At 31.6% G+C, this 15,475-nt stretch overlaps 1 pseudogene; it reads left to right on the forward strand.

The window, feature by feature from the left end:
• Positions 1–316: 316 nt before the first annotated feature.
• LOC138313999 (amine sulfotransferase-like) lies at positions 317–13,045 on the forward strand (annotated as a pseudogene).
• The last annotated feature ends 2,430 nt before the right edge of the window (positions 13,046–15,475 follow it).

Raw genomic sequence — 15,475 nt, forward strand, 5'->3', positions numbered from 1 at the left:
GATACAGCCAGCTGTCGTTGATAATTCTTCGTTTGGTATTTTATACAGAATGTAACATTACATAACCTTACTCTCATGCTTCGTTGTTCCTCTTAAACACTGTTGTGTACGAATCGGATTGATTTTTACATTATACTATAACACTTTTTACATTATACTATATCACATACAAAAATAACTTATAACGTTACATGGTTTATCCTTTATCCTTTCTTTAGTTACTGAACTGGTATAAATATCTCCGTAATAAGGATATGGAGCTTGTTGAAAGACTGATGAGAGGGAAATCGTGTGTTGTTTTAAAAACGTTATATAGAACCGAACATTTAATAAAGATACCCCCGGTGACGTCGCTAATAACCATCTGGAAACAGGTAGCATCATTACAATATAGGCCTGATGATGTTTTACTGTGTTTACATTCCCAAAGTCAGGTAAGATCATTACGGATTTTAATTTCAAGTTAACCTGCGTTATACATTAAGGTTGAGATATAAAGAAATTCATAGATATTTCTATCATTGACGAAGTTTCTAAACGTCTTACCATTACTATGGTAAAACCACACTGTACAGTATCACTAAGTGTCACCAGGGTACAAAGAAACACATAACCTAACATACACAACAACCACAATAACATATGTATACTCAAATACAAACTATATAGTACACACAAAACCATACTCTATATATATAAACAAACACATACTCTAAATACAACGACAAATAATCTTCATATACACCCAAAATATACTCCTAACATACAGGCCAACACATACTCTATAATACATAATAAACACATACTCTATATACAAGACAACACATACTCTATATACATAATAACACATACTCTATATACAAAATAACACATACTCTATATACTTAACAACACATACTTCTATACATACATATCAACACATACTCTATATACATAACAACACATACTCTACATACATAACAACACATACTCTATATACATAATAAACACATACTCTATATACATAATAACACAATACTCTATATATACACAACTCAACACATACTCTATATACATAACAACACATACTCCTATATACATAACAACACATACTCTATATACATAATAACACATACTAGATACTATATACAATTTAATAACACACATACTCTATATACATAACAACACATACTCTATAATACATAACAACACATACATATACAAAACAGCACATACTCTATATACATAACAACACTTACTCTATATACATAATAACACATACTCCTATATACATAATAACACATACTCTATATACATACAACACATACTCCTATATACATAATAACACATACTCTATATACATAACAACACATACTCTATATACACAACACCTCATACTCTTTTATACATAACAAACACATACTCTAATCTACATTATAACACATACTCTAATAACATAATAACACATACTCTATATACATAACAACACATACTCTATATACATAACAACCACAACTCTATAATACATAACAGCACATACTCTATATACATAACAACACATACTCTATATACATATAACACATACTCTATATACAATAACAACACATACTCTATATACATAAATAACACATACTCTATATACATAACAACACATACTCCTAATATACATAATAACACATACTCTATATACATAACAAACACCCATACTCTATATACATAACAACAAATACTCTATTACAATAACAACACATACCTATATACATACTAACACAACCTATAACATAATAAACACATACTCTATATACATAACAACACAACGCTATATATACATAACAACACTTACTCTATATACCATAACAACACCTACTCATAAACAATAACAACACATACTCTAATATACATAACAAACACATACTCTATATACATAGACAACAATAACTCTATATCCATAACAACACATAAGTTATAATACATAACAACACATACTCTATATACAAAATCAACACAAACTCTATATACATAAATAACAAATACTCTATATACATAACACCACATACTCTATATACATAATGAACACATACTCTATATACCAGTAATAACACATATCTCTATAGACATAATAACAACATACTCTACATACAAAACAAACTCATACTCTATATACATAACAACACATAAGTTTATATACAATCAACACATACTCTATATACATACAACACATACTCATTTTACATAATCACAACATGACTCTATAAACCCAAATATACACAATACCTATAATACATAACCACATACTCCTAATATAACATAACACTACATACACTATATAACCTAACAACACAAACTCTATATTCATAAATAACACAGTACCCTATATTACATTAATAACACATACTGCTATATACATAATAACACATACTCTAAACAGCCACCGACACAGACTCTAAACAAAACAACACATACTCTATATACATAACAACACACACTCTATATACATAACAACACAATAATGTATATACATAACTAACAAATACTCTATATACATAATAACACAAACTCAATATACATAATAACACATTACTCTATATACATAACAACACCTACTCAATTAATCATAACAACACACATACTCTATATACATAATAACACATACTCTATATCACATCACCAAATACTCTATATACATAACAACACATACCTCTAGTATACAGAATCAACACATATGTCTATAGACATAACAACACATACTCTATATTCATAAATAACACATACTCTAAATACATAACAACACATACGTCTAGATTCATAACAACACATACCCCTATATCTATAACAACACATACTCTATATACATAACAACACATACTCTTATATTCACAGCAACCACATACTCTATATACACACCCAACACATACTGCTATATACATAATAACACATAACTCTATATACATAAAAACACATACCTCTATATACATAATAACACATACTCTATATACAAAATAACACATACTCCTAGATATACATAACTAACACATACTCTATATACATAACAACACTACTCCTATATAACATAAAAACACATACACTATATACATAACAACACATACTCTAGTATACATAACAACAACATACTCTATATACATAACAACACATACTCAATATACATAATAACACATACACTATATACATTACAACACATACTCTATATACATAACAACACCATACTCTATATACAAACAAACACATACTCTATAACATAACAACACAAACTCTATATACATAACAATCACATAACACTATATACACCAACCACACATACTCTAATACACACCAACACATACTCTATATACAATAAAAACACATACTCTATATACTACAACACATACGCAATATCCATAATAACACATACTCCTAATACATAACAACACATACTCAATATACATAACAACTCATACTCTATATACATAACAACAACATACTCTATATACATAACAATAACATACTCTATATACAATAATAACACAAACTCCTATATACATAATAACACATACTATATTTACATAACAAAACCTACTCCTATATACATAACAACACCTACGCCTATATACATAATAACACATATCTACATAATATACCATTTACATAACAACACATACTATATACATAAACAACACTTACTCTATATACATAACAACACATACTCTATATACATAAACAACACATACCTATATACCATAATAACAAATACTCTACTATACAAAACAACCTACATACTCTATATACATAATAACAACATACTCTATATACATAACAACACATACTCTATATACATACCACCACATACTCTATATACATAACAACACATACTCTACATAATAAAAACAAATAACTTCTATATCCATAACAATACACAACTCTATTACATAATAACACATACTCTATATACATAACAGACACATATCCATATACATAACAACACATCTACTCTATATACATAATAACACATTACTCTAAAAGCAGAACAACACATACTCTATTTACATACAACCACATACTCTCTATACATAACAATACACATACTCAATGATACCTACAACACATACTTCGTAATACAACACCAATCACATACTCTATATACAAAAACACATACTCTATACATACACTCTAAAACATAATAACACATACTCTATATACATAACAACATACATATACACACCTACACATATTCATATCCATAATACACTATACTACTATTATACATAACCAACACATACTCTATATACATAATCAAAACATAACTCGATAATATACATACCCGAACACATACTCTATATACAAGAATAACACGTAACTCTATATACATAATAACACCATAATCTATAGTCATAACAACACATACTCTATAACATACAACCACATACTCTATATACATAATAACACATAACTCTAAATTCTTAACAACACATACTCTATAAATCATAACAACACATACTCTATTTACCTAACAACACATAACTCTATATACATAATTACACATACTTTGCTATATACACACCATAAAACACATACTCTATATACACACCAACACATACTCTATATACATAACAACACAACTCTATATACATAATAACACATACTCTATTTACATAACAGTACAACCCCCAAATACGCCTATATACAAAATAACACATTACCTACTATACATAATAACCACCTACTCTATATACATAATAAAACACCATACTCTATATACACAGTCAACACATACTCTATATACACAACAAACACATATCCTAATATACATAATAACACATACTCCTATATACATAACAACACATACTCATATACATAATAACACAGACTCTATATACATAACAACACAATACTGCTATATACAAAAATAACACATACTCTATAACCATAATACACATACGCTATAAACATAACAACACACCAATCTATATACATATATAACATATACTCTATCTACATAACAACACATACTCTTTAATACAAAAAACACAAACTCTATATACACAACACATAGACTCTAATACATAATAACACATCTCTATATAACATAATAACACATACTCTATATACAAAATAACACATACTCTATAATACATAATAACATATACACATATCTTAACAACACATACTCTTTATACCATAATAACACATACTCTACTATACATAACAAACACATACTCTATAGACAAAAAACACAACTCTAAGATACACAACAACACATACTCTATAGACATAACAACACATACTCTATATACAAAATAACACATACTTCTATATACATAATAACACTTACGCACAACTCCTATAATACATAACAACACATACTCTAGATACCATAACAACACAACTCTATAAACATAAAAACACATACTCTATATTACATAACAAACACATACTCATATACATAACAACAACAATACTCTATATACACAAACAACAACATACTCTATATACATAATAACAACATACACTATAAACATACAACACATCCTCTATATACATAATAACACATACTCTATATACTTAACAACACAGTACTCCTAATACATAACAACACATACTCTATATACAAACAACACATACTCTATATACATAATAACACATACTCTATATACACATAAATAACACATACTCAATATTCGTAGTAAACATATACTCTAATACATAACAACACATAACGCTATATACCATAATAACACATACGCCCTATATACATAACAACACATAACTCTATCTACACACCAAAACATACTCTTCTAGCGTAACAACACATACCTATATACAATAACAACAAATACCGATATACATAACAACACATACTCTATAAACATAAACAAACACATACTCTATATACATAATAACACATACTCTATAATACATAATAACACATACTCTATATACAAAACAACACAATACTCTATATACATAACAACACATACTCTATATACTTAATAACACATACTCTATATACATAATAACACATACTCTAATACCATAATAACACAGACCTATATACATAACAACACATACTCTAATATGACATAACAACACAGTACTCTAATATACATAACAGCACATACTCTATATACATAATAACACATTGCTCTATATACATAACCACACATACTCTTATATACATTAACAACAACATACTCTATATACATAACAAACACATACACTATATTCATAACAACAACATACTCCGATATACTATAATTAACCATACCTATATACACAACCAACCACTACACTATATACACAAAACCCGACACATAATGTATAATATACACCAACATTATTTATATACAAACCAAACATAACTTTATAAACAACATCAACATATACTCCTATTACTACTCGATATATACACACCAATTCCTTAATCCTATATACACAAAATCACATATTCCCTAACATACAAACACATAACTATATCACAAATTCACATACTCTATACATACACACCCAACATATACTATAGATCACTCTATAAATATACATACCAATCCACTAATCTATATACATAAAAATCATATGCTCTATACACACACACCAACATATAATATATACACTCTATATATACACACCAATCCATAATCTAAATGAAAAAAAAAAAATCACATACTCTATATACATACAAACACATTCTCATTGAATCTTATGAAATTAATTTGTTGTTGGTTTACAACAAAAGCATATTATAATATGAATGGTTTGAAACGGATAGTATTTATTTTGTTTAATATGTTTTATCTCATTTCTGTCCGACGTCTTTTTTGTCTACTGCCGTTGTTCTTTTCCACGTGAGTTAAGGCTACGATTGTGTTGATTGTAATATCGATATATATTCCAGGTACTCACTGGGTGTTTAACATAGCTAAAATGATCCTAAACAAGACTCTGAGATACAATGGATCGCCCGTCATACTGGATTTCCAGAATGTTGACGTGTTAAACACGATGACATCCCCACGAATTTTCACTACACATATGACATACCCTTTCATACCGAAGGCAGCCATGGATGGTCAGATGAAAATAATCTACGTCGTTCGAAATCCCAAGGATGTGGCCATCTCATATTACAGATTCCTGTGTGATTTGGAAAACTCAAGTTTCACCGGAAGTTTCGCTGGCTACCTCAAAGTTTTCCTATCTGAAGAAAGTACTGAACGTTTCATTTTGTTGGAAATATTTCATATTGTTGGTGTTATTCTAGGGAATGAGTCATATTAACATTTCATGTTATTCATGTATCGATTGATCAAAATATATTTTTAATTGTTATAGTTGATTTATTATTATGAAAACTAAACTCAAATTCATATGCCATAGTGGGTGATGTAATCTTTAAAACAAATATCCTTCATTTAAGATGCTCCATCGCTAATGAATGGTATTTTTTCTCTTTAAAAACATGAGCAGAGAATTGACGAATTAACATTTTTCTTTCAGCTACAAAAAGTTAAAAAATATTAAAAATAAAAATGAGTCACGAAAAAATCCCTAACCCTAATCAATCAGAAGAACCAAAAGAAGTTATTTTGTGTTAATTAAACACACATACATACGATTTAACATCAGTTATTGTTCAAATAGTTGGTCCCGTTTTATCCACTGTTTGCGATGAAACATCTTTAATTGGGAAGTAAGTTGGGAAGTATTAAAGTGTGTGAGTGTTTTAATGTATTTAGTGAGGTGTGAGTGGTGTGATGTATAAATAAAATACCCTACATTTAGTGTGGTGTGAGTGGTGTGATGTATAAACAAATACCCTACACTAAGTGAGGTGTGGGTTTTGTTTAAGCTTAACCAAATACCCTACAATTATAGATGCATTCCTCAGACGTTTTCAGTCCCGTTGAAGTCTCGTTTCGACGTGTATCAACAGTGTTATGGGATTTTTAATTACAATTCATGACAATCGGTAGCTAAAGTTATACCGTGTTTTGCTGTTAAATTGTTTTTACTTAAATAATCACTGCGCCAGCCTTCATTGCTGTATCGAGCTATTTCTTTCTTGAAATCTTAACTAGGTTCGTGGTAATTAGAATATTGATCAATAATGTGTGAATTCACTTATATCACTTTTTAAAATTTCATTATACTCTAAAATATTGAAAAATAACAAATATTTAGATCGGCCGATAAAGTAAGGACATGGACCCCCATTTTTCTGCCCGGTTTAGAACATTCAACCTTTTCCAAATTGTTATACAAAATATTTACAAAACTTTGATACCAGAAGTTATTATTTAAGTTAGATTTGGCAAATATGGCTGAAAATGGTATATTTTAAGCTCTGAATTAATGGGTAGTGGTAGCATATATTGTTGAACAAAATATGTCTTATCAGTCATAACTGGCATATTTGCAAGGAGAACCACTGGAAAATATATTTTGCAAACATTCCATACATATCAAACACTATATTAGTAATAGCTTTAATCTCTTGTGTTTATGTTCAAAATTCTCATAAAATCCAATATTTTGTCAAGGTATCTCTAAGTGCGATAACACAAAAACGAGCATGTGGACATACGTTTTTTTCTTCCATTTTCTTTTATGGTGTGAACTCCTACTTCCAAAAAATTATATGGGAATAGAAGTTTAATGCAAGACAATTTTGACTTTCCAGAGCAGTACATCGTTAATTAGTCGTGCGTGGTGAGATGTGTACACTATGTTATCTATTTCAGCTCCAGCGTCTGGGGAATCCTTGTTTACTTATTCCAAGGAGTGGGTCACTGAGGTTTTTACACTCCGTAATCTATTTCAACTCCAACGTCTGGGGGATCCTGGTTAACACATTCCAAGGAGTGGGTCACTGAGGTTTTTACACTCCGTAATCTATTTCAACTCCAACGTCTGGGGGATCCTGGTTAAACACATTCCAAGGAGTGGGTCACTGAGGTTTTTACACTCCGTAATCTATTTCAACTCCAACGTCTGGGGGATCCTGGTTAACACATTCCAAGGAGTGGGTCACTGGGATTTTTACACAACGTAATATATTTCAACTCCAACGTCTGGGGGATCCTGGTTTACTCATTCCAAGGAGTGGGTCACTGGGATTTTTTACACTACGTAATATATTTCAACTCCAACGTCTGGGGGGATCCTGGTTTACTCATTCCAAGGAGTGGGTCACTGAGATTTTTACTCTGTTATCTATTTTAGCTCCAGCGTCTGGGGGATCCTGGTTTACACATACCAAGGAGTGGGTCACTGGAATATCCTATAATCAGCATTTGAATATTCTACCACTAAGATTCGAGGACATGACAAAGGTAAATAATCCACTGCTAGCTTTATTAACATAGTAATCATATTAATGTCAATCATATTCATCCTATTTAATCTGTAGCAGGTAATTAATTTGATAAGATGTGTTGTAAGCGGTAAGTGATTGTTGTTTGATATTGTGTCTTGCCTTCCTTACAAACGCATATCCCCTTCTCTGTGTAGTGCCTGTAAAAGTGGAATGACTTTGGCGTCACTTATCATAAGAATACAACCCAAAGCTATCCACGAAGTGGAGAGTGCTGAAGTCTCGGTTACACACCGGAAATCCGAAATTAAGGCTTAATTTACTTGTTGTCTTTTCGAATTACAACCAATGATCAAAGAAACATCCTAGAAAGATCAAACAACTGTACCATTAAAACAATAAAATATGCATTTTATATTTATTGTTTCAGAATCTGTATCACAATTTACTTCGTATAGAAGATTTTTTGGAAGTAGATCACGATGAAACATTCCTGAGAAACGTTGAACGCACTGTGACATTTGAAAATCTAAGGAAACAGCATGCGACAGGTGTGGGAGAAAGCGAGATGTACAAACACCATGGAGACAATGGCAGACTGCCAATTTATCGAAAAGGTTAGATGTTGTTTTTGATTATAATCATACCTAATCCAATGTTTTTGCTTCAAACTTTTATAAGATAAAAAAAATATGCCCACCAAAGAATGATTTATGTCTGAAAATGGGAAGAAAGAGTTCTCCTCTGCTTTTTAAACTATCAAAAATCCAAGATGGCTAACGAATCGTCCAAAAATGCCATTTGCACATTAAGAACCTATGTAGATCACACACACAATTGAGACAGATGTCTTCAGGATGTTCTGATATATAGCGGTAATAATCTTCAACTATCAAAATCCAAGATGGCGGCCTGTCGGCCAAAATGTTAACCGATCATGCTATATGCACAACTAGGGTCCAAATGATGACTTAAAAATCCGAAATGGTGCAAAAATCCGATGTTATCGTGACGGAATAATAAAAACTTCGACGTAGTGTATTTATTTGGAAAAGTAATTAATATGATCAATGAAATACTATGTTTAAACGTATCTTATTTAAGATGTGTGAAAGTGATAAAAATCGATGTCACTTTTCCAATTTCGTCTTGGAGTTTTATATAGTTGAAGTTTGTTACCGCTTTTCCAATTATATACCGAAGGGATCTCTCTCAAATGTCGTTTATAGTCCCCCAGACCTTACTAAAGAGGATGAAACGGTAATATCTGATCGAAAATTACTATAAAACTTATAGATATATAAAAAAATATAAAGAAAACACCACACTTTAATAATGTTAATCTTGATCAACTTCTAGGATCGTATACTGTTCCTAAGTTATCAGAGTAAGAATCTTTAAATATCAAGGCCCCTTACTATGAGTGAATTAAATAACACACTGCTAAAATGATAAAAAAGTCCTTGCTCAGACGGTTTTACAGTGGATTATTTAAAAAAAATTTTGGAAACAATTGGAAACATTTGTTTAAAGATCATTTAATTATAGTTTAGTACATCAGAACTTTCAATATGTCAAAAAATACGGAAGAATTATATGAATTCCAAAAGGCAATAAACCCATGATAAATTCAGTATTTGGGGCCGATAACACTTTGATATAACATATATAAATTATACTTTATAAAAGCTTTTGACTCTGTATCCTGGAACTTTATTGATAACACACTAAAATACTTAAATTTCGGTTCTACAATAATCAAATAGATAAAACGCTTTAGAAATAATATACAATCAGCGGTAAATATTAGAGGAATCTGTCCAGTTTTCCGATATAGAGCGAGGTTATCGTCAAGCTGACCCCGTCTCTTCATATATTCTTATTTTGTGTGAAGACAGTTTATCCATATTATTAAGAAATAATGAAAATATTAAAGGTATACTAATACGTGAAGATGGAATTATATTATCGCAATTTGCTGATAACGCGTCTGTTATTTTTGATGGCCCTGAAAAATCTTTAGATCAATCTCTCGAATCACTAAAATTCTATGCTAAGATATCTGGTTTAAAAATGAATTTCTCCAAGACCCAGGTAATTTGAATTAGCAGTATAAAATACAGTAATACAACATTCCATTCCAATCTTAACAAATATCGGGGAACCTCGCGCTTTAATATGTTGGGAATTGAAAATGATGTACACACTAGCAGAATAATCCGACTTAATTTCGACAAAAAACATTGCCCAACTAAAATCAGCAATTTCAACTGGAATAAAAGAACACTTACACCAATTGGCAAAATAGCTGTTATGAACACTTTACTAATATTCCAGTTCAACCATTTATATGTATTGTTTCCCAATCCTGATAACTTGTATATTAAACAAATTTATTGTCTGTGCTTTGATTTTTTATGGAATGTGATGGTCGCTCTCAGCTCAATTTAAAGCGAATGTGTCATTCATACATAATAACATTTTAATCAATACAGTTGGATTACTTGAATACTTGAATTAGTGAAAAACCCAGAAAACCAGTGAAATGTCGTTAAAATTCACTAAACAGTAGACACTTACGAGGTGGCTGACATATCATTCAAAATGTTTTTATTTATTCATACCTCACTGAAAAAACACAAGGAGCCGCAAAGCTTGGATCCCCCACGGACTGCAGTTAGTATAAAAATTCAAATACATCAAGGTCAAAGAAACAATTATTAAAGTATAACTGTTAACAAAAAGAAATTGTATTTGGTATTTTTGACTGCGTTTCCATGGTAACAGAACAAATCCAAAAATTGTAGGTTCGCAACTGCAAAAGCACAATTAGGAACCTTACCTGATATATTCAGAAAATTTCATGGAGCTGCGTTAATCGGGTTTGGAGTTATAGTCCAACAAAAATGGAAACATTAATTTGGTATTGTTGACTAAGCTTCCATTGATTTTTTTTCACTAATCAACTTTGACCTATATATTGTACCGTCACGATAACGTTGGGTTTTGTGCTATTGTCCTACGATTATTGTATGTTTTTGTCGTATTTGTTTTATTTTATTTAATGTCATAGTACAAGTTAAATGTCATTTAGTATGTAATGCATATACCTTAAGAGTGATTATACATTGTATAAATGTTTTAAGTCAACAGTGATAAATATGATCATGGCCAAATTGAGTAACGCTAACTGCTAATTTTGTTTATGCTTATGTGTAATTGTGTAAACACTTGTTGTTTTAATTTTATACAGGCATTGTTGGTGATTGGAAAAATGCGTTCACTGTGGCACAAAGCGAGACGTTTGATTTAGCTTACAACGAGAAGATGAGTGATCTCGACATCACTTTTGACTGGGAATCCTGAATAGTGTGTTCAAACTGTCGACCTCGGAAAGATGTAACGTTTAAAGGTCCAATATCCGTATCTTTCTTATTTTTCATGATTTAGAAGAATGTTGAGAAAAAAATCCTGCATAGACAGGACTAATTCGAAGTCAAGATGAGCGATTATGATTCGGAATATTTTAATAAAAATCAAATAAATATTACACGTCGCTAGGTGGGTCCCACTTAGTCAAACAAGCCGGAGTAAGCCGACATTGTAACGTCGTTGCCGAGAACGTCATGTGACTACCGTAACTACGTCTGTCCGAACTCTTCCGAAAACTGGTCATGAACTTTCCGACTTCCGTTCGGCAATAATCGTAACTTCTATGGCGACCAGTTTAAAATGAAGGCATGTTTATATGTATCGACTTTCAACAACTGCTGTACAAAAATTATTTAAAATACATTATAAATATTCTTTAATATATCTTAATTTCAACTACATCTACAAATACTAACAACATCGGAGTCGAATTTAACTTGAATTTTTGTTGATAGTTACGTATAGTGTGGCTTTAATAAAGAAATCCCAAATTTACATGCACATCTTATTTTCATTTACAATATCATCATTGTAATCTCTGCAGTTTTTATCAAAACTCTAAACAATAATATGGTCACAAACAGCTAAAAATTAGGTGATTGATTTGGTGACGCAAAGTTGGAATGATAGCATGACGTTCACATATGGACAAATTTAATAACACATATTCATATATCAGTAAGAAACATGTTCTGAATATACTATATGCCTTGGTCACAATAATCTTCGGATATCCGGGGATAGGGGGACAATAGGGGGACATCGAACAACACCGGTCAAAAATCCATCACGCATCATTTATATAAAAAAGAGGCCGTGCAGTAATCGTACAGCGTCTGTTTCCAAGGATAAGTTTTGAGCGACCGACGAGGCAAATGTCGGGCGGTGTGATTACTGCTCGATTCCCGACCTGATATCGGACGATACTCAAACGATATGTGAATAATATGTGGCCTATTAAGAAAATCTACGGAACTCTTAGGGCACCTCTCCAACCTCGATGAAGCCTGAGAGCCCAGGCCACCGGCCGGTCATGTCTGATGTCCGGCCGTTAACCAGTCCAAAAATGACTTAAAATCATGCCGGGAGTACTTCCTAAGCCTTTTCGGAAGACGTTGTGACCAACGCATTAATAATGGCATCACTGACCCTGCAGTCATACAAGAGTTTGTCACTTAACTATTGAGTAACTCCTTGATTAAGGACTCTTTAGTATCATCCTTGGGTAGCACCCCACTCCAGCAACGTGTCCAATATATTGAAAATAGGTTAGACGACCTAGAACAATATTCTAGGCGTAACTGCCTGAAGTTTAGGGGTATACCAGAATCTGATGATGAAAACACTGATGACCTCATATTGTCTTCATGTAATGATGTGCTTGGAGTCATGGTAACTACAAATGACATTAGTCGCTCCCATCGTGTAGGTCGTAAGTCTACTAAATATCCGCGGGATATCATTGTGAGGTTTGTTTCGTACCGCACTAGAGCCTTAGTATATGATGCCAGATTCAGTCTCTTCCCATCTCGCAGGAAATCTTCATCCTCTGACCACGATCCGGAATCCGCCTCACCATCCACAGCTGCTCAGTTCTTCATCAACGAAGCATTGACCAAACAGCGCACTACTGTCTATGCGAAGGCGAGATTCCTTAAACGACAAGGGCTCATCGGAGGGACATGGACTAATGATGGCAGGATCGTTATCCGCAATCTATCGGGGAGTAAGGCACATGTGACAACCCTGGACGAAATATCTGCATACCCTGATCCACCACCCCGACCTGAACCTAATCGCGGTCCTCGTACCCTGGCCAACATGAAAACACATAGTCATGATCAGCTGGTGAACCCACAAAGGAATGCACCAAATCCAAATAAACCTAAAGTGAAACCAGTCTCTGCCTCCTCATCGCGCCCTGCCAAATCTGGCTCCTCATCTCACAAAATCTAAAATATTTACCAAATATGATGTAAACATCTTAAGAGTTTTATTTCTGTATTCATTTATTGACACCTTATAATATATGCATTCCCAGTAGTACTACATAATGTATAAAATGGCATGAGAATGTATTCAATGTACCTACATGCACTATAAAACTATTGGTCTTCTATGTTCCACGCTATTATATTCAATTCATGGATACTAACTTATATACTTACTGATTAATTTTCTACAGTAAAAAAGTACAAATTAATAAGAAATATATGTACAAAATGAATCATGCACATGAATAAGTATTATTTTACTTTCTAAATACATGATACAATTTGTAAACCATTTTTTCTTCTCGCATAATTATTTACCTAATACCTTTATATGTGCATTAACGTATTTATACATGTTGTATAGATCAACATGTACTATTATGCTGATACATGTGGCTGTAGATTTAGAATATAGTAGATATATATAAATCTGTATTACCAGCTCTTATTTATTACGTTGCTATACACTTATAAACTACGTATAGATGGTTTCAGTGACCCTACATCTGAAAAGTTTCAAAAAAAAAGTTTATATAAAAGAACATATAATATTTACACAAATACAGGTTTATCACAATCTTTGTTGATAGAATCTTACTCATGTACACAAATAATTGTAGATAAATAATATTAGTATGAAAGCACCCCCTCCTCCCCTTCGAAATATGTAAATGTACAGCTATATGTCATAATTCAGGAATATATTATGTTAGAATCAGTTATATCATATTCGGAATATCTACATGCATGATTATTGGTGTTTTTT

Source organism: Argopecten irradians, unplaced genomic scaffold (genome assembly GCF_041381155.1).
Source record: "Argopecten irradians isolate NY unplaced genomic scaffold, Ai_NY scaffold_1160, whole genome shotgun sequence".
NCBI classification, from domain to species: Eukaryota; Metazoa; Mollusca; class Bivalvia; order Pectinida; family Pectinidae; genus Argopecten; species Argopecten irradians.